Below are 22,695 nucleotides of genomic sequence, written 5' to 3'. Positions count from 1 at the left end.
TCATTTGAATCTGCAGCAGATTTCTCTGACATCCCTAATTACAATGTTTTAGTGTCATGGACCAGCAGACCAAACCAACATCCTCAGAGGATTTTGACCCCTTGTCTTCAGAAGAGGCTCTGGAGTCAGTAGAAGAGTTAGCCATGACAGAGGCTGCTGAAACAGACTAGGCCCCTTTAAGGGTCAAAGCCTCAGTAGAGGGAGAGGCGGAGCTAACCAGTCTAGAAACTAGTAACTTCCTATTTAAGCCTCTGTCTTGCTCTGCTCCTTGTTGGAGCAACATACAGGCAACCCTGTCTGGCTTCCAGCCCCAGCACCACTTGGAGCTTTCCATGGTGCTGATCTCTTTCTGCCTTGATTCCTGAGAAACCTGACCCAACCTGATCCCTGCTCAAGATCTGATCCCTAATAGAACCCTGCCTTCCACACTACCTCTCAGAGCATCATCAGAACTCATGCCCCAAAATGGTACACCTAAACCAAAAACCTACCCAGACCAAGAGGTCCAGTCATGGTGACTGCCCCTTCCATCTATGGCTCCCCTCTTGTTCATGTTTCATGCATTGAAATCTCCCCAGGAAGCATGAGTGTGAGAGACTAGCACTTGTCTAATTTCAGTAGCAGTGGGAGTTAACCAGAAGATGAAGGATACGTGTGTGTCTCTGTGTGTTGTTGCTTCTGTAAAAGATTCCTTCTCCTGGCAACCTTCTCTTTTGTGTCATGTAAATTCTCAAATCAACTAGTGCTCCCAGCATCCCTTGAGGATTTCCTGGCCGTCCCAGTGTTGCCAAGGGATGAGCAGTCTTGCCACCTTGGGCCTCTTGTAAACAAAGACTTCGTAGATGTCATTATTTTCCTTGCAGATGTCCCTTTGTAGATGGCACAACTGTGTTTCTTTTGTCAGTCATAATGTTCCCCGCATGCAATGTGCTTTTGAACCTGAAGGCCTTGATTTATGGACTTTCCAATACCTACCCAATTCTTGCTGGGGCCAGGGCCCAGGAGGCCCTGGGGGGTCTGCCACCTGAGGCAAAGGATGATGGTGCCCCCACCCCACACACACACTTCCGTCGACAGAAGCTGACCACATTGACCGTAGATTCTAACGCTGACACTGGTGACTCAATAGCATCCTCTGCTGAGGGCAGCTTAGGGGTCACGGGGAAAATGGCCACACGCACGCACACAACTCTATTATGCCACACCACGCCACAGCTCCCCAACCCTTCCTCAGCATGTGCCTCTTCTGCCTCACTTTACCAAATGGTAGGCCCAGCCCTGCCCCCCTGACAAATTTCACCTTCCTCTGGCCAGCATCCACCACCCACCACTTCCAGTCCACTGCAAAGGCCAAATGTACTCTGGACCTACACTGGTCTAATGGTCATTCCCACAAGGACCTGCAGTAGTTCTCTAAGAGAGGATCAAGGTTCCTAATTAGGAAGCTCAGCATCTTCTCCAACTCTCTGTAGCTGCCTTCCCCAATCTGGAGTCTCCCAGCCTTCCTGGCTATCAGCCCTGCTGACTGTGGTTGATGGGAATTGATGTCCGAAGTCTGGAGGGTGCCAGGTTGGGGAAGACTGCCCAGTAGCTGTGGGCGAGGGAAGGCACACTACAAGGGGCAGCAGGATGGATTGGGGCCCCTCCAACCCTTCCCAGTTGCTCCTGCCGGCGACTTTCCCTAACCAATCTCAGGAGGAGCCATCGCAGAGGGAGAGCGATGCCCGCTTCTCCCCAGGACACCTCCTGAACACAGCCACCCAAGTAGGGAAGCTGCCATCTAGACTGCCAAAGATAGCAGAGGTGGGGCCAACAGTCCCACATTAAAGCTACCCCATTTTTTGTCTTTGTTGTGGCTCTTCTTACAAGTCATTGTGGCTCTTCCCCATTCTCCCGGCACCTTCCACATGGCAATAAAAACACTTAGGGTGCAATCCTATGCATGTTTGGACATAAAAAAGGCCTACAATTCCCAGCATGCTGGGAGTTGTAGGCCTTTTTTCTGTCTAAACATGCATAGGATTTGCATCTTTAATTATTTGTTACATTTTTTAAACATCCCATGCTGTCCTACCTAGTCGTTATCCTTGCGGCAACACTTTGAGGAATGTTAAGCTGGGAGAGAGAGGAGAGTTGACCTGGCCCAAGGCTGCCCAGCGTGTTTCACAGCAGACCGGGGCAGAGGTAGGGAATTTGGGAGCCTGGAGAGCCTCCAGACCATGGTGGAGGTAGGGAATTTAAGAGTAAGGATGGCGGAGAATTCCGCCACGGATTCCAGTGAGGCCGGATTCTAAAGAATTCGGCCCCCCGGAATCTGTGGCGGAACGGCCTCCTGCCCCCTCAACCCCCCCGTGGAATCCCCCCAAGACGGCACTTACCTGGGGCGGATTCGGCAGCAGCGGCTCCGGTGGAGGTGGCTGGTCTCCTAGCCAGCTGCAGCAGGGCTGCTGCTGCCGCCATTGCCGTCCTTGGACCATGAATGGCTATGTAAGAATTTACATAGCCTATCACGGCTAACCTAAAAAAAAACCAAAACGCAGCGTATGCAAATGGTGGCGGCTACAGCGGCCGCCATTTACGTTCCCTATTTTTCGCTGATTTATCTTACGTAAATATTTATCTTACGTAAAAAATATTTACATAAGATAAAACGGTGGGGAAAAAAGGGGAACGCAAATAGTGTAGTGGACGCTATTTGCGTTCCTTTATTTTTTGTCGTTCTAGCCTACGTAAATATTTTTAAATATTTACGTAGGCTAGAACGGCGAAAAATAAAGGAATGCAAATAGCGTCCACTACACTATTTGCGTTCCCCTTTTTTTCCCACCGTTTTATCTTACGTAAATATTTACGTAAGATAAATCGGTGAAAAATAGGGAATGTAAATGGCGGCCGCCATAGCCGCTGCCATTTGCATACGCTGCGTTGTTGTTTTTTTGAGGTTAGCCGTGATAGGCTACGTAAATTCTTACGTAGCCTATCATGGTTGTCTGGCTGGACGCAAATGGCGGCTGCTATGGCGGCCGCCATTTGCATCCACACCAGGCTGTCTGCGGATGGAAATCTGGCTGCAGACAGCCCTGGCCAGCTGCTCCGCGGCCTGGCCGTAGAGTGGAGCCGGCCTTCGAAGATTCCGGGGGGGACGACCGGATCATCTCCCCCCCCCCGGTTGCGGATTCCACGGGGAGGGACGGAGCAAAGGTAAGTGAGTTTCGTACATCCCTATTTGAGAGCCTGGACTTAAGGGTCTTATGGTGGGCCCATTGAAATGGCCTTGTGCATCACTTCTGTTGTGAGGCACGCAAACCACATTTCTCTGTCCTTCCCCTCCAACTGCCATCTTATGCTTGAAAACTGCATCTGCTTTCCTGATAGGCTAGAACAACAAAAGTGTTTGCCCACCCTGATATCTATCTATCTATCTATCTATCTATCTATCTATCTAAAAGATAGAAAGACTCACAGCAGAGTATTAAAATATGTATATTTTAAGCTAAATCTGTGAGCTTCCACCCTCATCAGTAGCTGTATAGAAATACTCTTAGGATGTGCAGTTTTGCATTTTAAACTCATAGCCCCATAGTTTTTTAAATTAATGTTTATTGTAAATTTCAACAAAACAAAGTCAAACAGTAAAGAAGAGGAAAAAAGGAGAAAAAAGAATATAATTTAACTACATGATTTAAATCTCTCTCTCTCTCTCTCTCTCTCTCTATATATATATATATATATATGAAAATACAGCATTTGAGAAAATTATGCATAAGCTTCAGCAAAGGCAGACCAAATATCCATATATGCCTCCATTTGTGTCATAGCCCCATCATGACTTCAGGAATAAAGTGGGGTTTGCTTCTGCTGCCCTGCTGCCCCCCTCACCTCCTGCTCTCTGGCTGCTCATTTCGGGACTCCCTGGGTTGCAGGGCCCTGGATTTTGGCCCTAGTTTCCAACTCAGCTGCACTGCTGGACCAGGCCTTCTAAGCCACATTTTCCCGTCTTATTTCAGGCTTCTATCCGCTACGCTTTGCCTTCTCAGTACTATGAATCTATTAGGAACTCATTTCCTTTCGATTTTGATCAGGATTTACCCAGTTTGCACCTTCCAGACTGAACATGGACTTAGATGCTATCTGCAGTATCCGAGCTTGCAATGTGATTCGCGGACCAACGAAATTGCAATCGACAGGATGAGTACACTTGAAAAATGCACACAAATACACTTTCATCCATGGGGGAAGAATGCATACATTTCGAAGATGTGCAGAATTGATGCATCCATTTAGAAAATTACGCATGAAAATATGCATGGATTTCAATGTGAAAAGAAATAAACAAAGCTCACAATCTAATACGGACTCGAATCGGAACGAGCTTCAAGATGGAATTCGGAGAGCTCCGGAGAGCTCAAGTTTTGCTGATTCACACATCCATACTGAGTACAAACCTTTGAAAGCCACTGCATTTAACTCTTCATCCAGTGCCGAGGAAGAACTAACCAAGGAGCAGCTGGGAGGGAAGCCACTGTTCCTTTCACACTCTCGTAATGGAGTCCTCCTCTGTGTGAGGGTGTGCGTGCACACGCCATGTCCCTTCCTTTGGAAATGCATCCTGCTGCAGCTTCCTAATTGTTACAGCTGTACAGTGACAACCCCCTCCCCCCTGCCCACCTTCTAGCCCCTCCAGGATTATTAACCTGCGGGTCCTTCATGGCTAAGTGTCTCGGCTGCCTGACCTGCTATTTGCCCGTCGCAAGTCTTGCTCCGTGGACAGAGCCACCACCACCCCCTGTCAAATTAGTGAGTCAGAAGACGTAAGAGAGACCACCGCTGCTAATTTGTACATTAACTGGTTCTGACAGAAATATTTCACAAGTGAAAAAACATAGAAGACGCCTCAAGAAAATGTGCGGCATCCATACCGCTGACTTCTGCTTAACTGTTTCGTGCAGGCTGATCTCAGGGAAGCAAGGCAAGAAGAAATAATTGCCCCCCATACCATTATTTTTGTCTTTACCTAAGCTAGAGTGTCCCCCCCCAAATTAGGAGGGCCAAATCAGATGTCACCCACAAGCCTAATGGCAGCTTCTTTTAGAACAGGGTTCCCTGACCTTTGGGGATAGGGTCCAGCACCTTGGATAGCTCCTATAGACTTTGCACTGGTTGTAACTAAAACCCAGAACGGAACCTCCAGCCCACCAAAATCGGATCCACCAGCCTCCCCTCCATATCCTGGTGTACTCAGCCCAAAGATTCCAACACTTGATTTGTACCAGGGCTAAGAAGCACCTTTTTAAATTCAAGGGTGTGCTTGTAGAAGGTAAGGGGGGAGTAAATAAAAGTGCTCCTGGGCAGGTGCAGAGTGCATTTTCCTCACTCACTACAGAGGGTCCTCACACATCAAGGAGACTGGTGGCTCCGATGTCAGTGGGGTGGTGAATCCGCTCCGGGTTTCAGTCAGAGCCTGTCAGAACTCTAAAGGACCTTGGACAGTTTCAAGGACCTTGCTAGCATGCATGATTCTGAGTGCCAGGCTGCTCATTGGCTCCCCTCAACAGGAAGGGCTATAAAGACTTCCTGTTCATGCTGAGACTTTTATTGGGCAATGATCATTTCTCTTGGCTCCTGGCTTGTTCCCTGGTTCTGGATCCTGGCTATGACCATCTGAGCTGTGACTCCTGGCTCCCACTCAGTGGCTGCCTGCAGCTCAGCTCTGACAAAGCAGCGGTTTCTCTAAGGTGACATTTGTTCATACAATCGGTGACCCAGGGATAATGGCCCCTTATATTCTCTTCCATGGTCTGACTCCTGGACAAATCCAAGGAGCGGACTGTAGGCTGAGGATGAGCCAAAGGAGAGGCATCACTTCCTGGTGAGACCAGGGGCCCTTGACGTGTGCCTTCTTCACCTGGGATTGTTACCTGTAGTGGGTGAAGTTGGCCACTCTGTAGGGCAGGGCTGGTGAAGCTCTTCAGCCCAAGGGCTGCATCCCTTCCTAGCTAACCTTGCTGGGGTCACATGTCAGCAGTTGGTGGGGGCAAAAGAAAAGGTGGGCAGGGGGCAAAAGAGCCCCCTCTTCCCTGCTTCTCAGCTGTTTTCTGCTTCTCAGCTGGTGGGGGAGAGATTGCAGGTGGGGGAGGTTGGACAGTCCCCTCCCCACAATCTCCTTCTTCATGCTGCTTGGCTGATGAGTGCGAAACAGCTGAGCAGGGAGGAATAGGGCTGGGGAACTGGGGTCTGGGGGAGGACAGTGGGGGGAACTTCAGAGGAAGGCCGGGGGCCGCAAACCACCTGCAGGCTGCCAGTTCCTCACTTCTGCAATAGAAAAACACAATAACCTCTGTAAAACCCAAGGGGGTGGCTGGAACAACCCAGGGAGGCATGTGGTGGCTAACTTTATGAAGAAGAATGAGAAGAAGTAACTGTAGTGATGTTTCCTAGCTAAATACTCACGGTTGCGATTAGTTAAGTAATGAGTCTGAGTAGGATCGGTTCAGTGCCCTCTTTTGTTTGATTTATTTTTTCATAATGGATCAGTTGTTTAGTTGAATGCACCCATCATAACCATTTCCAGCCACATGGTTGTGATATTTGAAGACAATCCAATGACAATCCAGTGACCAGCATCCAACCAAGTAAACTCAGCCCTGGAGTAAAAGCTCTGATCAGAACCGTAATAACCCAGAATGCTGACCTGAGGCAGAAGCCGGGTTGGACAGATGGGACCTGAAGTTTGACAGATTTGGGCTATTAGATCATGGGGAGGGAGAGGAGAAACTACAGCTCATGGATATTGAATAGAAACAACAGAATAGAGACTTTTGCTACCAACGACACATCCATTGAGTGGATAGGTAAATGGGGGAAAGCATGGGCAAATGGCCTGGCAAGCAGGTGTGGCCATACTCTGCACCATGACTCTGCACCACTGAAATACAAATTCAGGTTTTGAATCACATGCAAATATACGCCAACACTGTGCACTTAATCTGCATAATGGATTTTTGGCTGCAGTATTAAGGTTAGCACAGTATTGAGGGGGATTTGAGAAAACTAAGAACATAAGAATCTAAGAAGAGCCCTGCTGCTGGATCAGATCAAGGGTCCATCTAGTCCAGCATTCTGTTCACACAATGGCCAACCAGCTGCCCATGGGTCCTGAGTACCTGGGCCCTGAGCCATTTTAGGACTTTGTACGCTAGGTTCAATGTCGTTCTGGTGACTTCTGGCTCTAATTTATATGAATGCCATGTTTACGTTGGCTAGAAGGATAAAAAATGCTCCAGGTAAGAGCACAAGAAGAGCTCTGCTGGATCAGACTAGGGGTCTATCTAGTCCAGCATTCTGTTCACACAGTGGCCAACCAGCTGCCCATGGGAAGCCCACAAGCAGGACACGAGTGCAACAGCACCCTCCTGCCCATATTCCCCAACAACTGGTATACATAGGCCTCTGATACAGGAGGTAGCACACAGCCATCAGGACTAGTAGCCATTGATAGGCTTCTCCTCCAGGAATTTGTCCAACCCCCTTTTAAAGCCATCCAAATTGGTGGCCGTCACTGCATGTTGTGCTAGTGAATTCCATAGTTTAACTTTGCACTTTGTTTTGAGGATGAAGGAGGAGGGGGCCCATAAACTAGATATGGAGAGAAACAGTCACAGGAGTGGGCAATCTCTGACCCTCTGTGAGCAATCTGTTCAGACCTTGGGCAAGAATGATCTGTTCTTTCCCCAGGAGCAGGGCCAGCCCTACCATTAGGTAGAGTGAGACAGCCGCCTCAGGCAGCAGACAGGAAGGGAACAGTGAGCAGGTGAGGTGATGGAGGACTGAGCTAGAGATGACGGAGAAATCTGCAACTGAATCAAATGAGTTTTCTATGAATCTTACCCACAGATTCCGCAGCAGACAGGCTTTTACTGAGTTGCATGGATTCCATGGGCTTGTGGACCTTGTTAAACAAAAACAAAAAAAAACTTTTTGGAATTTACGCAAATTTAGTCTTAGAAAAATAGGTAAAAAAAAAAAAAACTGGCCAAAATTGTGCTTTTCCCCATTAGGCTAAAACATGAAAATTCACGCCGGGTGTGTGTGTGCACATTTTGGGCAGATTCGTTCATTTGGGGGGATTTGTGCATTTTTGCAAGTACAAATTTGCATGAATTAGGGAAATGGGGAAAAATCCAATTCTGTCAATGAGTGGCTGATGAAACAAAGGCAACTGACAATCCACAAAATGAAGATGGAATGAATTTTACAAAATCTCTACTTTCCTAAACAGAGCTCTGTGTGCCATGCAGTCTGCTCTCTGCCCCTTAAGCTAGCCTGCTGCCCTCAGGTACAGTGGAGGATGCTGCCCCATGGCCAGTGTTGAAGTAAGATTCACCTGCCAGTCCGGTTGGCTTCTGCATAGGGATGTCAGAGAATTTCGCCACAAATCTCGGGGAGGCCGAATGCCAGCGCATTCAGCCCCCCGAAATCGGTGGCGGAACAGTCTGCCCCCCACCCCCCCAGGATGGGACTTACCGTCGGTGAATCTTCCTGGCGGCGGCGGCTCCGACCGACTGCTGCCACTGCCATTTCCAGTTAAAAACAAAACAAAACAAAAAAACGTGATAGGCTACGTAAAGATTTACGTAGCCTATCATGGCTAGATTTTTAAAAAACACCGTGATAGGCTACATAAATGTTTACGTAGCCTATCACGGCTGATTTAAAAGAAAAAAAAAACACGCATACACAAATGGCGGCGCCCATGGGCGCCGCCATTTGCATTCCTTATTTTGGCACGTCTTAGTCTACGTAAACATTTACATAGACTAAGACGGCGAAAATAAGGGGAACGCAAATAGTGTAGACGCTACGCTATTTGCGTTCCCCTTATTTTCACCATCTTAGTCTACATAAATGTTTACGTAGACTAAGACGTGCCAAAATAAGGAATGCAAATGGCGGCGCCCATGGGTGCCACCATTTGCGTATGCGCGGTTTTTTTTTCTTTTAATTCAGCCGTGATAGGCTACGTAAACATTTACGTAGCCTATCACGGCTTACTGCAGGGACGCAAATGGCGGCAGCTACGGATGCTGCCATTTGCGGAGCCGGCTGGCCAGGATTCGGGGGGGGAGGGACGGAGCGCCCCCCGGCCAGAATTTCGGGGGGAGGGACGGAGCGCCTCCCCTCCACCATGAATGCCACCTTTCGAAAAGGTAAGTGACTTTCGTACATCCCTACTTCTGCAGGAAGGAGGGGCATCATCTTTGCCTCAGGCAACCAAGTGCCTTGAGTTGGAGAAAGAGATGGAGAGAAATGGGGAGGGAGGAAGGGGGGAGGGGTGGCCTCATCCACTGTTGCCTTGGCCTAGGGGCATTGCTATGCACTTAACAGATTTGGGACCCAGGCCCATAGGACACATCTGCATAAAATGTACACATGGTAATTTAAAACTGTATATGCAAATTTAGAAATAATTACTCAGATGTATTTAAATTACACAGAAAGCAAAGCCAGCCAATTAATTTTATGTCCAAATCTCACCAAATCAAATAAATTCTTTAATTAATTTGCATCCACCTCCATATCATCCTAAGTTAGTAGTTCCTCATCGGTTACAATTAATTTTGCAATGTAAACAGGTATGGAAAATGCACACCAAAAAATGGCTGGTCAGTTCTTTCATGAGCCCTTTCATACACACCCCTGGGCAATTAAGGTTAAAAACCAACAACTTCCATTAGCACCAATGGAAGACTTTTGTAAGCTTAATTGCCATGCTGGGGGTGGGGGAGCATGTGGGTGGGAGGAGTGTTAACCCTTCACTCCCTAGATGAGATCCCCTTTGAAAATCCCCCCCCCCAGCAATTAACTTGAGGGGACAAACTTTGGTGCCAATGAACACCCAGGGCTCTGGGCAAAATATCCAGGGCCTGGCCCCATTGGCCTATGCCTAGTGCTGCCCCTGCCTCTGACCATGCCCACTGCTAGCATGCAGCTTTCAAAAGATTAGCCCCAACAGAAAGCAGTCCTTGACAGATAAAGGTCCCCCACCTTTATGCTAGGAAGTCAGACAAACCAACATGGAGCCGTGCTAGGTTTATTCTCTTTTCTCTCCGCTGCTTGAATCCTGCTACATACATTCTCCTCTTCTTTCAATGATCTTTAAATAGCAGACATGCGAGTGACATGAGGAACGGTGCAATGGCAGGAGGAGAGGAATGGCTAAGAGCACAATCCTATGCATGTTTAGATGGGAAAAAGTCCTACAACTCCCAGCATTCCTCAGCCAGCATGGCTGGCTGGGGAATGCTGGGCGTTGTAGGACTGTTTTTCTGTCTAAATATGCATAGGATTGCACCCTAAATAAGAATTGAGTGTGGGATCTGGAAAAGGGATGAGAGATTATAGGCCATGCATGCTGCTAAAATGTGTAAAGATGTAATCGGAACACATTTCTGAATGTTGCTCAAAGATTCTGGGTGCTTTTGGTGGGTCATCTTGAAAGATAAAGTTTTTCTTGTCATGCTTTCATCAACAAAAATTATGTACTTTGTGCAATATTTTAATACTTTTGACTGAACCATCCCTTGCCATCTCATCGAGTCCCACAATTTCAGGCATAACTGAGAATGAAATATGCATGCATAAGAAAAATGGAGAGTTACTTTAAAACAAAAACTACAAAGCCCACAATGCAGTGTGACTTTGAGTAAAATATGCATGCACTCGCACACAGTGCACCCATAAGTGTGTGTGTGTGTGTGTGTGTGTATGCACACACACACCGATATATATATCTGGGGCCTTTTGAATGAAGCACAAAATCTTATGAAGGAATAGTAACACAAATAGAATTCTCTAAAACTGAAATAAGCAGGGATGGGTTTCCCATGGAAATTTGTTTCTTAGTGTTCAAAAAAATGACTCATTATGGGATCTGAATCTCTGAAGAAAAGCTTTACAAAAGGAACCTCTTGAGTAGAGTCAGCCTTAAAAGCCTTTCTTCCCCAGCTAACATGCAGCTCCGTCTGGTGTTTCCATATCAACAGCGAGCCAATTGTCATATTGAGCAGTCCACCGAATGCCCCGCATTAAGTGCAACTGTGAGGCAGGCCTGGACTAGCTCTGTTCCTGATGTTTAGCCAATACTTTTCAAAGTATCCCAAGCAGAGGAGAGCCAACATCTTTCAACAGCAGCCAGTGCAGGGGAGGAAAGAGATCTGAGCTTTTGGGATCTGGCCTCCCCCATATATCTGTCTAGTATGGTTTTCTTTTATCCAGCACTGCAGGTGTTCCTGGGCTCCCTATCGAGGAGGTGCCGAGAGACCCGTGAAACAAAGACTCAGAAAAAAGGAGGCATTTAGCCAGGGGTGGGCTCTGCTTCAGAGTCACAGGAAAGTGTGTGCAGGGCAGCTTGGCTTGGCGTTGCACCTTGTTTACAACACTGGCCATCGAAAGCGTCCACACTGGAGTGAATGCACGCGCATGCACAAAATGCCATTTGGATCCTTTTGTTTGCTTCACTCAAGGTATGATCCTGACATCTTGTTTTCCTTCTCCTTTAAGAAAGGCACATGGCACCGTTGCATTTGGAGCAATGCCCTGGAAGACCCAGAATCACGGTGGAAGGTTTGAGAGCCCCTGATGCATCAATGTTGTTTGGAGTTGGTCAGAGTGTGGATGAAAACCAGCGGGGAGGTTCGTGTGAGTTACCCTGACATTTACAAAGCAAACTAGAACCCTACAAGCCCAGCAGCAGAAGACCGTGGATGGGGAACCTAGGCAAACACAAGTAAATAGACAAGCTAATATACCCGACTCGTCTACCCAGCAGCTTGAAAGTTCTGGCCTTAGGACCTTTCCAACGCTGGTACACAGGCAGCTCAGTTGCGGTCAGGTCAAGAGCAGCCTGTGTTGGACGACAACTCCCATTAGCCCTAGCCAGCACAGTCATGGGCCATTCTGGCTGGGGATGATGGAAGTTGTATTTATTTATTTAAAATGATTTTTTTAGGCTGCCTTTAAGGGTAGAATCCTCTCAAGATAAGCCAAAGTGCAAGATAAAAATAATACCAAAAATTTGCAAAAAGAACAATCAATATTCAATGAAATGCCATAAAAACAGATGACACCTGCAAAACCTGCCGACCACAAGTTATGGAAAGGCCAGTGAAAACACTTGGGGCTTCAGGGACTTCCTGAAGGCCTGATGAGCCTCTGAAGGAAACAGAGAAACTTAGGAAGCTGCCTTATACTGAGTCGGACCATTGCTTCATCTAGTCCAGTGCAGTCAACACTGACAGGCAGCAGCTCTGCAGGGCTTCGGGCAGGAGTTTTTCCAACTCTACCTGGAGATGCTGGGGATCAAACCTAGGACCTTCTGCATGCAAGGCAGGTGCTCTACCACTGAGCTACAGCTCCTCCCCAAGCCCATTCCAGAGGTGTGGAGCCACCACTGAAAAGGCCCCCTCCCTTGTACTCACCAGCTTAATCCCACTTGATGGTGGGCAAGTGAGAAGGGCCTCTGCAGATGACCTCAGAGGATGGGCAGGCTGGTACGGGAGAAGGCCGTCCTTCAGATAACTTGGGCTCCAACCGTTTAAGGCTATAGAGTTTGAAACCAGGAGTTGTAGTCCAACACATCTGGAGGGCACCTTGTTGGGGAAGGCTGGTCAAGAAAGATACCAAGATTGGTATATGTGACACATACTAACATTCCCTTTGCTCCAATGACTCTTTCTGCATATTTTGGTGTTTCAGGTTCAGTGCTAAAATGCTAAACCAACAGCATGGGGAGATGCCTTAGGGCAGACACAGGTGAGGACTTTGGGCAATATCCAGCTGTGTCATTCCATTATTGCAATTGATGTTGCGCTGGTGGAAACTAGGTTCTGAATTATGCTCAAGAGAAGAAAGTTATGTCTGCACAAGCACGGTTGTGCAATATACTTGTGCAACCTGTGGTACAAGTTGTTCTGCAACCCATTGTTCAAACCATTGTGCAACTAGTTGTGCATAAGTCTTGTGCAACCTGTTGTGCAACTGCTCGCACAATGGTTGTGCAAGTGTAATGGGCAGCTGCTTGCGCAACAGTGAGATTCAGCGGAACTCCGCTAGTGCTATCCAAGTTTATGGACTGACACCACTGGATACTGTCCTTGGTGAGCAAGGGAACCCACACTTCTTTTTCATTTCTTTACTATTATCAAAATGGCTGTCCCATCTTTCTTGTTGTAAGACAGCTTATGACAACGTAAAACAAACCAAAACAAATCACCCATTACAGAACCCCAAAATGAAGTAACAGCAAAAGCAGGCAGAGAGGAAAAACAGCAATACAAAATGGCTTCAGCCAATCACAAAAGACTTTAAGAAAAACCAGATTTTCACCAGACACCTGACAGCATAGGCAGGCCCCCTGGGTGAGGGCTGTCCACAAAGTCAGCACCACCACTAGAAAGACCCTGCTCCTGGTAGACTCTTGCCAAACCTTAATCTGCAAAGGAGCTCGGATGCTGAGAGGAGTGCAGGAGCACTGGGAAGTCTCTGGTTTGTATCTCATCTCAACTGCCAACTTGATATTCCAGATATGCTGGCAACTGACCTAAGATTCTGTTGTATCCTGCATTGTAGATTGTGCATTTAACAGAGGGTTGATCCCCGACAGCCCTATATGCTTGGCACAGTCCTGATTCTATGTCCCCTGTCCCTGGGAAATCACTTTCCCACTTTTCTCTTTTTGCCTTTCGGGAGGCCCTTAAGGTAGCCATGTGTCCCACTTTACAGAGGACAGCCTCTGTTGGAAGGCATCCTCTATTTGAAGGTCCGTCCAGTCCAGTTCTGGTTTAAAGACCCGAAACCATCTGAAGGGAGAGTCCAGGGACCTGGGATTTGCCTACCCACAGTTAGCACCTGCCAGCAGACTGCGCAGGCACACAGGTCACAATGGTGAGATGTACGACCTTTCTATTTACATTATAAGAATAATGTCAAAATCAGATTCTTTACTATAAATTAGCATCTGCAGATCTTATGCAAATCTATGCCCACCTGCTGAGTGGTATAAAAATGCAGCAGATAATCATGATTATAATTTTAAGAATTTATGCATATTTTATTGTATGCTGCTCTGAGTTTCTTTTTGAGGGAAAAATGGAATATAAGTTTTTAACATAAATACATACAATACTCTCAGGGTGCCGGTGTGCAGTGGTACTTTCAGTACAGGAGTAGGTGCTCTGTACTTGGCCGTGTGAAAGGCAGCCCCTCTGGAGAACGGTGTGATTCACGAGCAGTTAATTCTGCGGAGAATACGGCCGCGACAGTCAGGCAGTGCAAATTGGCTGTGACAAGCCCCATAAAGGCTGAGCCCAGGGGGTGCAGAAAAATACAAGTTCGTTTCCTCCCTCTCACCATATGGTCCCTTTCATCTGTGCGCTGTGATCATTATTGCTAACCACTTGGCTGCTTTGGATTGGCAGGAAGGCAAGCAGACTAGCTGCAGTGGAGCTCTTGTCCAGCAGGAAGGAAGGAAAGGAGAGAGAGAGAGAGAGAGAGAGGAGGCTGGGCCACATGGATCTGTCTGGTCTTCTGATGTCCTTCAGACCTTTCCATGTGGGTTTCAGGTAGGGTGTTCATGTGACCTCTTTTACATACGGCACTCCTCTGTTTGAAGGCCTCTCCTGTCCACTTCCAGTTTAAAGATAAAGAACCATCAGAACTGTTGTCCCAGTTAACACCAGTTAGCACCTGGTCAACAGACTAAACAGGCAGGCACACTGTTCACAGTCTTCCATGCTATGGTGAGATTTACTGTATTTCTATTTAAATTATAATTATTAGTTCTAAACTTGCATCTATACATACAAATTAGCATGTGCAAATGTGTCTCCTCTTTTGGGGTGATGCATTTACTCTTCTTTGGAGATTCAGAAGTGGCCACCCTACCTCTCTTCCTCCGGCATGGCAGCAAGGAGATTGGAAGCATTCACTCCCATCTTCGGGCACCTGCAGTGAAGCCTTACGTCTGAACTCTAAACTGTGATTATCCTTCTTATCTATAGTTTAAGAAGGTTGCAGACAAACTGGAGAGGGTTCAGAGGAGGGCAACGAAGATGATCGGGGGACTGGAAACAAAGCCCTATGAGGACAGACTGGAAGAACTGGGCAAGTTTAGCCTTGAGAAGAGAAGACTGAGGGGAGATAGGACAGTGCTCTTCAAGTACTTGAAAGGTTGTCAAAGAGAGGAAGGCCAGGATCTCTTCTCGATCATGCCAGAGTGCAGGACACGGAATCATGGGCTCAAGTGACAGGAAGCCAGATTCCAGCTGAACATCAGGAAAAACCTCCTGACTGTCAGAGCAATACGACAATGGAACCAATTACCTAGGGAGGAGGTTGACTCTCCCACACTGGAGGCATTCAAGGTGAAGCTGGACAGCCACTTGTCAGGGATGCTTTGACTTGGATTCCTGCATTGAGCAGGGGGTTGGACTCGATGGCCTTATAGGCCCCTTCCAACCGTACTATGATTCTGTGATTCTATGAAACAAACCAGCTTCATGGACCATGGTTTCAAGCTAGCTTGCTTCAGTAAACCATAGTTAAGACTAACCACACTTTAGGACAGAGGGAACCTGGGGTGGGGTGGGGAGGTTGAGGACCAGAGTTCCTTGGGGCTAAGCTGTCAGGGACCACATGCCAGCAGTGGGTGGGGCTAAATCTAGTGGCATGCAGGGTCAGAGCCAAAAGTGGATGGGGCCATCTCTCTCTCTCTCTCTCTCTCTCTCTCTCCCCCTCTCTTTCTTGCAGCCCCTTTCTCCCTCTTTCCCACCATAAGCTGTGGGCTGAAGGTCCCAGCTGATCACTTGCAGAAACCTTTTCAAATTAGGTTGAGGGCCACCGATTGCCCACCCATAGTTTAAGATAAACCACAGTTTGTCAAGGTTTGGACATAATGTTAAACTGTGTTTAGTTAAAAACAGAAGCAAAAGCTTGCCGTTTCCTCTCACAGCAACTGCACCAGAGGAAGAGAAGTGAGGGGGAGATGACAAAATCATGGCTGGTTCACATCATGCCAAACCATAGTTTACTGTTACGTCTGACTGCAGCCTGAAACTATGATTCTGCGATGGAAGTCCCCATTACCCCACTTGGCAGCCTAGGCTTTCACACAGGCCTGCCTGATGTCAGAGCAGCGTCACGCCCAGGACTTTTAACACTGAAACTGAAAGGGGAACGGAGTTTTTTCCATGCTTCGTCTGCAGTGCTGTTTCTGCCCAGGCTTCCCTTGGAGATGTTTCCCGCCGTCTTGTCAGTGAGCTGCGCTCCGATTGGTCCCGCTCAGTCAGTGGAGTGAATCACTGACTCCTTAAACTGTTTCTGCAGCTAAGGACTTAATCGAGTCACCACGCCGGGGCCGGGATGCTGATGCGATGTGACAGCAGCCCCACACACCTCCCCTAACTCAGCCGCTCAGGGCAATGGCCAGCTCGCTTCCCCGCATCCTGGAGAGCAAGCGGGCAGCTTGCTGAGGCATGGCATTCCAGTCAGCTCCAAGCCATTATCCCTCTAAATGGAAAGGGGAACATAAGCACCACAACCCCATCCCCCCCCCTTACGCACGCCAACGCTGCCACCTGCAGAAGATGGTGGGAGGGGAGGGGAGGCTGGTGACAGCGGAGACGGAGCCTTTAGCTGGTGCTGAGGTGACCTTTTGACGTCACTGACAAGCAGTTTTAATGTCTGTCCACCACATGGAAAACGCGGTGTTTGGCCCCCAAGCCTTCCCTCACCGCCCCCTCCTCCTCCCCCCTTGTCTTTTTTGAAGGCTTCACTTTAATGGCATTAATTGAAGTGACAAGCCGGCAGGAAACGGTAGTTGGGATGATTAGGGAAAATGCTAATAGCTGAACCTCCCATCAACTCCTTGGGCACCTGGGTGCTCGCATTTGGCTGGCGGGGAAATGTTTCCTTCCTGTGCCCAGGCCATGAAAGAGAGGTCTTGTCCTTATGGCAGCGGTGGGGTGGGGTTTGTTTGTTCTTGAACTGGTGGATGACACCCTCCTTGAGGGGGTTTGGGATCCTCTTGGGTGGGGGTAGAACAGGTTGCAAATAATTTTGCAGGCCATGTTACTAATCGGAACGCTGGGGGTTGTAGTTCAAAACACTTGAAAGGCACCACGTTGGGGAAGGCTAAGGTTGTATACAATATTAGTCCTATGTAGAGAAGACCCATCGAAATGAATGAGAGAGAAGTTAGTCCCAAAAAATTTAAGTCCCATTCATTTCAATGTGTCTACTCTACCTAGGACTAACATTGGATACGACTCCCAGCGTAGTGGGCGAGTACCAGCTGGCAACTCCCCAAGCTTAAATCTCTCAAATTATTTATCATCATCACCACCATCATCATCTTAGATGGCTTTAGCTGCCTTTCCTCCGAAGCTGTAATAGTGGACTGCTTTACAGGGATGTTGTAATGGTCACTAAGATTCTGGCTAGTATTTAAACTTGAAATGTCAAATTGTGTCCTGAATATGCATACCAGTGTTCATTCCCAATTGGCTGACATTCCTTATCTTTAAACCAGATTAGGACCGTGTAGGCCTACAAATACAAGACACCTTCAAATCCTCGAACAGCCCTTCAAATAGAGAGGTGTGTCAATTAGGACACATGGCAGCCTGAAGCAAGGCCAATAGAATGCCTCCCCTGATTTCCCAAATCCTCTGGGCCGAACCTAGACATTTTGCTGCATGGGGGAGCAGCACATGGTGCCTCCCACCCACCCAAGGTGCATAGTACCCTAGGTCAGTCAAGTCATTTTGGTACCTGAGGCAGAAAATCTCACACAACTGCCTCGCCCCTTTCCTGGCAGCAACAATAGAATCGTAACAAATTAAATAACTAACTATGTACTGCCCTTTCATGACACCCAAAGCTGCTGCCTAAGGCAGTCGCCTCACTCTGCCTAACGGGAGGGCTGGCAAAAGCCTTTGGGAGCAGTCAGGTGATTTTCAAAAGCTGGACAAGTCTGGAGGAAATGCGAATAGGTGTTCAAACAAAAAGAAGCCCTTCCCTTTGGTTTAACTCCGAGGCTGGTTTTGTCACAAGACCTAGGCTTTACCTAGAAGGGAAGTCGGTGCATTTTATACCTCTCCCCTGCCCCCCACAGTCTCCTGCATACATATACCCCTACTTTAATTGGGCACTTTTAAGGCCGCTTTCTAAGCAAGTGGCCTTCGATTTCGTGCAGCCAAGAGGACAAACACTGTGTCCCTAAAAAATGTGCCACACTCTTATTACGGTGGTGAAAGCCCAAAATCTTCTGTGACTTGTTTGTTATTTAAGAGCCTGAGGCAACTCTCTGGCTGGTAGGACCTTGACAAGCGGCCAGGGAAACCTTATAATGATGAGTCCACCAAACCAGTCATGGAGAAAACCGATACGGGGATGGGAGGTGGTGGTGGTGGTGGTGGAGGAGGAGGAAAGAATAAGGCAGGGAAGAATAGCAGTAATGAATACCAGGACAAACAGGAGCCCAGGTGGCCTGCACGGTGCCAGGAGGAACAAACACAGATCCGTCTCCCTGCCCACTCCACGCTCTCAAGTGCAGAAAGCTTCAAGCGGTAACCATGCAAGAAATACCATGCTGTCTGGAGATGCCCAAAGACCCTGCCTGTTCTCCTTGCTGCTTTGATCGGGAGGTGGTGCCTCGAGTAGAGTGGTGGTGCCTCAGTTAGTGTGGTGCCTCAGTTAGTGTGGTGGTGCCTCGATTAGCATGGTGCCTCGATTAGCATGGTGGTGCCTCAATTAGCATCATGGTGCCTTGATTAGGCGGTGCCTCGATTAGCATGGCACCTCAATTAGTGTGGTGGTGCCTCGATTAACATGGTGCCTAAATTAGTGTGGCTGTTTACAAGTTGCCCCCAAAGAGGAAATGCATCATCAGAAAAAGAGGACACAGAGCTGCATGAAATGTCTATGTGCTTATTTACATATATAGAGGCGCACTGAGAAATAATTAATTAGAATTCAAGTACCTCTGATGCCAGTGGGGCTCTGATGCCAGTGGGGTGGTGAATCCGCTCTGGGTTTGAGCCAGAACTCTAAAGGAGCTAGCCAAGCTGCTATACCCTATCCCCCAAATAGGTTCAGCACCTTGGAGAGCTCCTTTAGAGCTCTGACTGAACCGAGGGTGGATTCACCGCCCCACTGACATCAGAGCCACCAGCCTCCACTGCCTTCAGGTAGAGGATTGTCCTCTGTAAATTAGGGCACATGGCCACCCTAGCATGCCTTTAGTGGAAATCTTGCTGCCTTTCGAACAAGTGGGCGGGCGGACCTGACTCCAGGTTGAATGAGGCCCTGGGCAAAGAGCCCTCCACCCTGGAGGCTGTATCTGGTGGCAGTGATGGTGGCCGTGGCAATGGCAATGGCAGCAGCAGTGTCCCAGGCAGTTGGTCAGGGCCAGCATCAAGGGTAGGTATGGTTGGGCACCTGCTAAGGGCCCACACCCCAGTGGGGGCCCACCCACCCCCGGGCCTATGAAGGGAATCATGTTGTTGTTGGATTCATGAGTTGTTGTTTTTAAAGTCTCTATCCAAGGCTAAACTGGTGGCAAAGAACAGTCTGTCCAGGAAAGAGAGAGAGAGAGAGAGAGAGAAGAAGGGCTGGTATCAAAGGTAGACATGGTTGGGCACCTGCTGAGGGCCCACACCCCAGCAGGGGCCCAGTGACAAGATCCCCTTGGAGTTGCTGCTCCTCTTCACCATGGCAACCTGCATGTTCACCTGCCTCCGCTCCGGCCCAGAAAACGGTGGTGGTGAGAAGGAGGAGCAGGAGATGCCACGGCCTGCTTGCTCCCTGGTCTGGATCTCTCTGCTTGTCAAGCCAGCAAGTGGTGGCAATGATGAGGAAGAGGGGGAGGAGGAGCAAGAACAGCCGGGGACAATGGCAGTGAGAGGGAAGACTCGTGGAGGGAGGGGGGCCATTGAGGGCATCTTGCCAAGGGCCCTCAGAAATCCAGAACCAGCACTGAGCTCGATCTTAGGGATGGTCAAACTCACCTCATCCTGAGCCACACGCCACTCACCCGACCCCTGCTGGCCGCCCGACCCTGTTTGCTGCACATGATGAGCTGCTGGGTGGTCCGTGGGTGCCTGGCGAGCAGCGCGTGGCCACGCACTCCCTCGCCAAGCCCCCATTTGTGTAAAAATGGTGGCTCGGCCTTTTTCATAAACAACCATTTATGGAAATGGAGGCTGTAAAGGGGACATTTACAGGTCTATTTACCCCTGTAATGTTGCATAAATGGCCCCTTTACGGCTGCCATTTGCGTAAATGGATATTTACGCAAAATGGAGGCTCCATGAGGGAGTGGGTGGCTGTGCATCTGCCCGACTTGGCATCAGGCAAGTGTGGCGCCAACTAGCACCTGGGGGGCTGAGCTGACAAGAAATAGCTGAGCTTTGAGCCCCAATTAAATGCCCGCACCATTCCTACTCAATCTAGCCACCATCTTAATTCCCCACAATATCGTTGACATGGTGTTGCTCCATGGGGCATTGAAATGGTAGTGAGATGTGGTCGCCTAGCACTGGTTGGTGCATGCTGGGAGGGAGCCGATTAAAGGGGAGCCCGGGCTGGCATCAGTGGCTGGTCCTGCCAGAATGCTGGGGTCTCAGCAGCTGCTCCAGGATGCCAGGTTTTGGTGGCGAAGTTGTGTACAGGCTCAGAGATGCTTACCCAGCAGAGGCTGGTGGCTCCGATGGCCGTGGGGCAGTGAATCCGCTCTGGGGTCCACTCAGAACCAGCCAGAACTCTAAAGGAGCTGTCCAAGGTGCTGAACCTTATCCCCCAAATGGGGATACACTGGGTCCTCCAGTAATGGTGGACTCTGAGCACCTGCCCCCCAGGACAAGGCCCCCTGGGGCCTGCACATCCCCAGTAAAGTCAGAGGGGAAGGTCGAGCATCCAGCCAGCCCTAGAGTGCTCCAGCGCCAGAAGATGGTGGAACAGGCCGCCACCTGGAGGCAAAGTGTGCACCTCAAGACCCATGGCAACCAGGCTCCTCGAGAGTAAAGGTCTACTCAAGAGCAAGGGTCTCCTTAAGGTGTTGCTCAGGGGGTCCAGGTCATAAGGCGAATCCTGACAGCATGACACTGTCGTAGAAAAAGGTAGGTTGTGACAAGAGAGAGGGCATTCTCCACACCCAAATTATTATTAGTAGTAGCAGTAGTATTTATTGCATTTATATTCTGCCTTTTCCCCTCTTGCAAGGAACCCAAGGTGGCTTACATTATTCTCCTCCTCTCCATTTTATTTTCACAACAACCCCGTGAGGTGGGTTGGGCTGAGGGTCTGTGACTGGGCCGAAGTCACCCAGTGAGCTTCCATGGCCGAGTGGGGACTAGAACCCGGATCTCCTGGCTCCCAGTCCAGCACTCTAGCCACTGCACCACACTGGCTCAAATTATGGAACAGCTTGGCCTGGAAGGCCTGGGTGGCTCCCTCTCTTGCAAGCCTTCTGGTGGCTTTCTCACCCCAGCAGGTGCACACCTTTTCTCTGCTTTGCCTGCCTCCCTTAGGATGCATTTTGCTGCACTCAATTTGGCACCAATGCTTTATTGTGATTTTATTTGTTGTGCCCTGCCCTGTGTGATACATAAGCGTTAAAAAGGCAGGGTAGAAATGTATATGTAAATAAAAAATCTGCCAGTATCCACAGATGATCTTTTCCCCATTCAAGTGGAAACACTGCAATGATCAAGCTGCACAATACATTAATTATGCAGCTGCCACTTTCCTGCTTACTCTAAAGTAATGCGGGGCTCCGATCCAGACTGGGGACAGCGCACGTGGGTAGGGGACGTTCAAACCTCTCTCCCCCAGCCACTTTCTTTTCATGGGACCTTCGGTCCAAAGTCCAGGGCCCTCCCAAAGAACCACCCAGAAAACAGCATGGGATGAGGATATCAGGTTAGCTGAATGCCATTTTATTCCTGAAGTCATGATGGTGTTACGATTTCTGTGAGCTTAAAATGCAAAACTGCACAGGCCTGGGGCATTTTTCCCTCCCAAACATTCTAATGTATCAGGAGTGTAGAAGCAGTTGTTGCAAAGCGCAGAATGACAGTTAGCAGGGGAGGGTGGGGGGAGAGAGAAACGTTAGCTGTTCGCTTCACAACTGGAGTGATACACATGGCCATCTAAAGGGGGACCCCATAAGACTATTAAGGGTGCACTCCTGCCCGGATGCCCATCAGCCTCCGGACTCAGAGGCTGCCAGGCATCCTATGCAGAGCATGAGGAGTGCAGAGATGACCTTTGCCTCCACACTTCTCCCTATCTGCATTTTTGCTAGATGGGCATTTTTGCCCATCCAGCTGGGGCTCTGTGGAGTGGGAGGGAAGGAGGCTGGGGAGGCTGGAGGATTCCTCTTAAGGAAGCCTCCTGAGTCCCCTCCCTGCCCACAGAACCACCCCCTTTCCCTCCTCTCCGAGGTCATGTTTGTGACCTCGGAGAAGCAGCTGGTGTGGTTCTCTCCAAGTGGCCAGGAGGCGGAGGGGAGTCAGACACCTGGGTCCGTGGTCGGGGTGCTGTCTGCGACCTCGAATCCAGGGATCCAAGCTATCTATCCCCCCCACCCCCAATGCTGTCTAGGGGCCATAGGATTGCTCTCCTTATCTAGGGTCTAAA

This window comes from Heloderma suspectum, chromosome 12 (genome assembly GCF_057233095.1).
Source record: "Heloderma suspectum isolate Gila_16-S chromosome 12, 16-S_ref, whole genome shotgun sequence".
Lineage (NCBI taxonomy): Eukaryota > Metazoa > Chordata > Lepidosauria > Squamata > Helodermatidae > Heloderma > Heloderma suspectum.
This window is presented reverse-complemented; position numbering follows the sequence as displayed.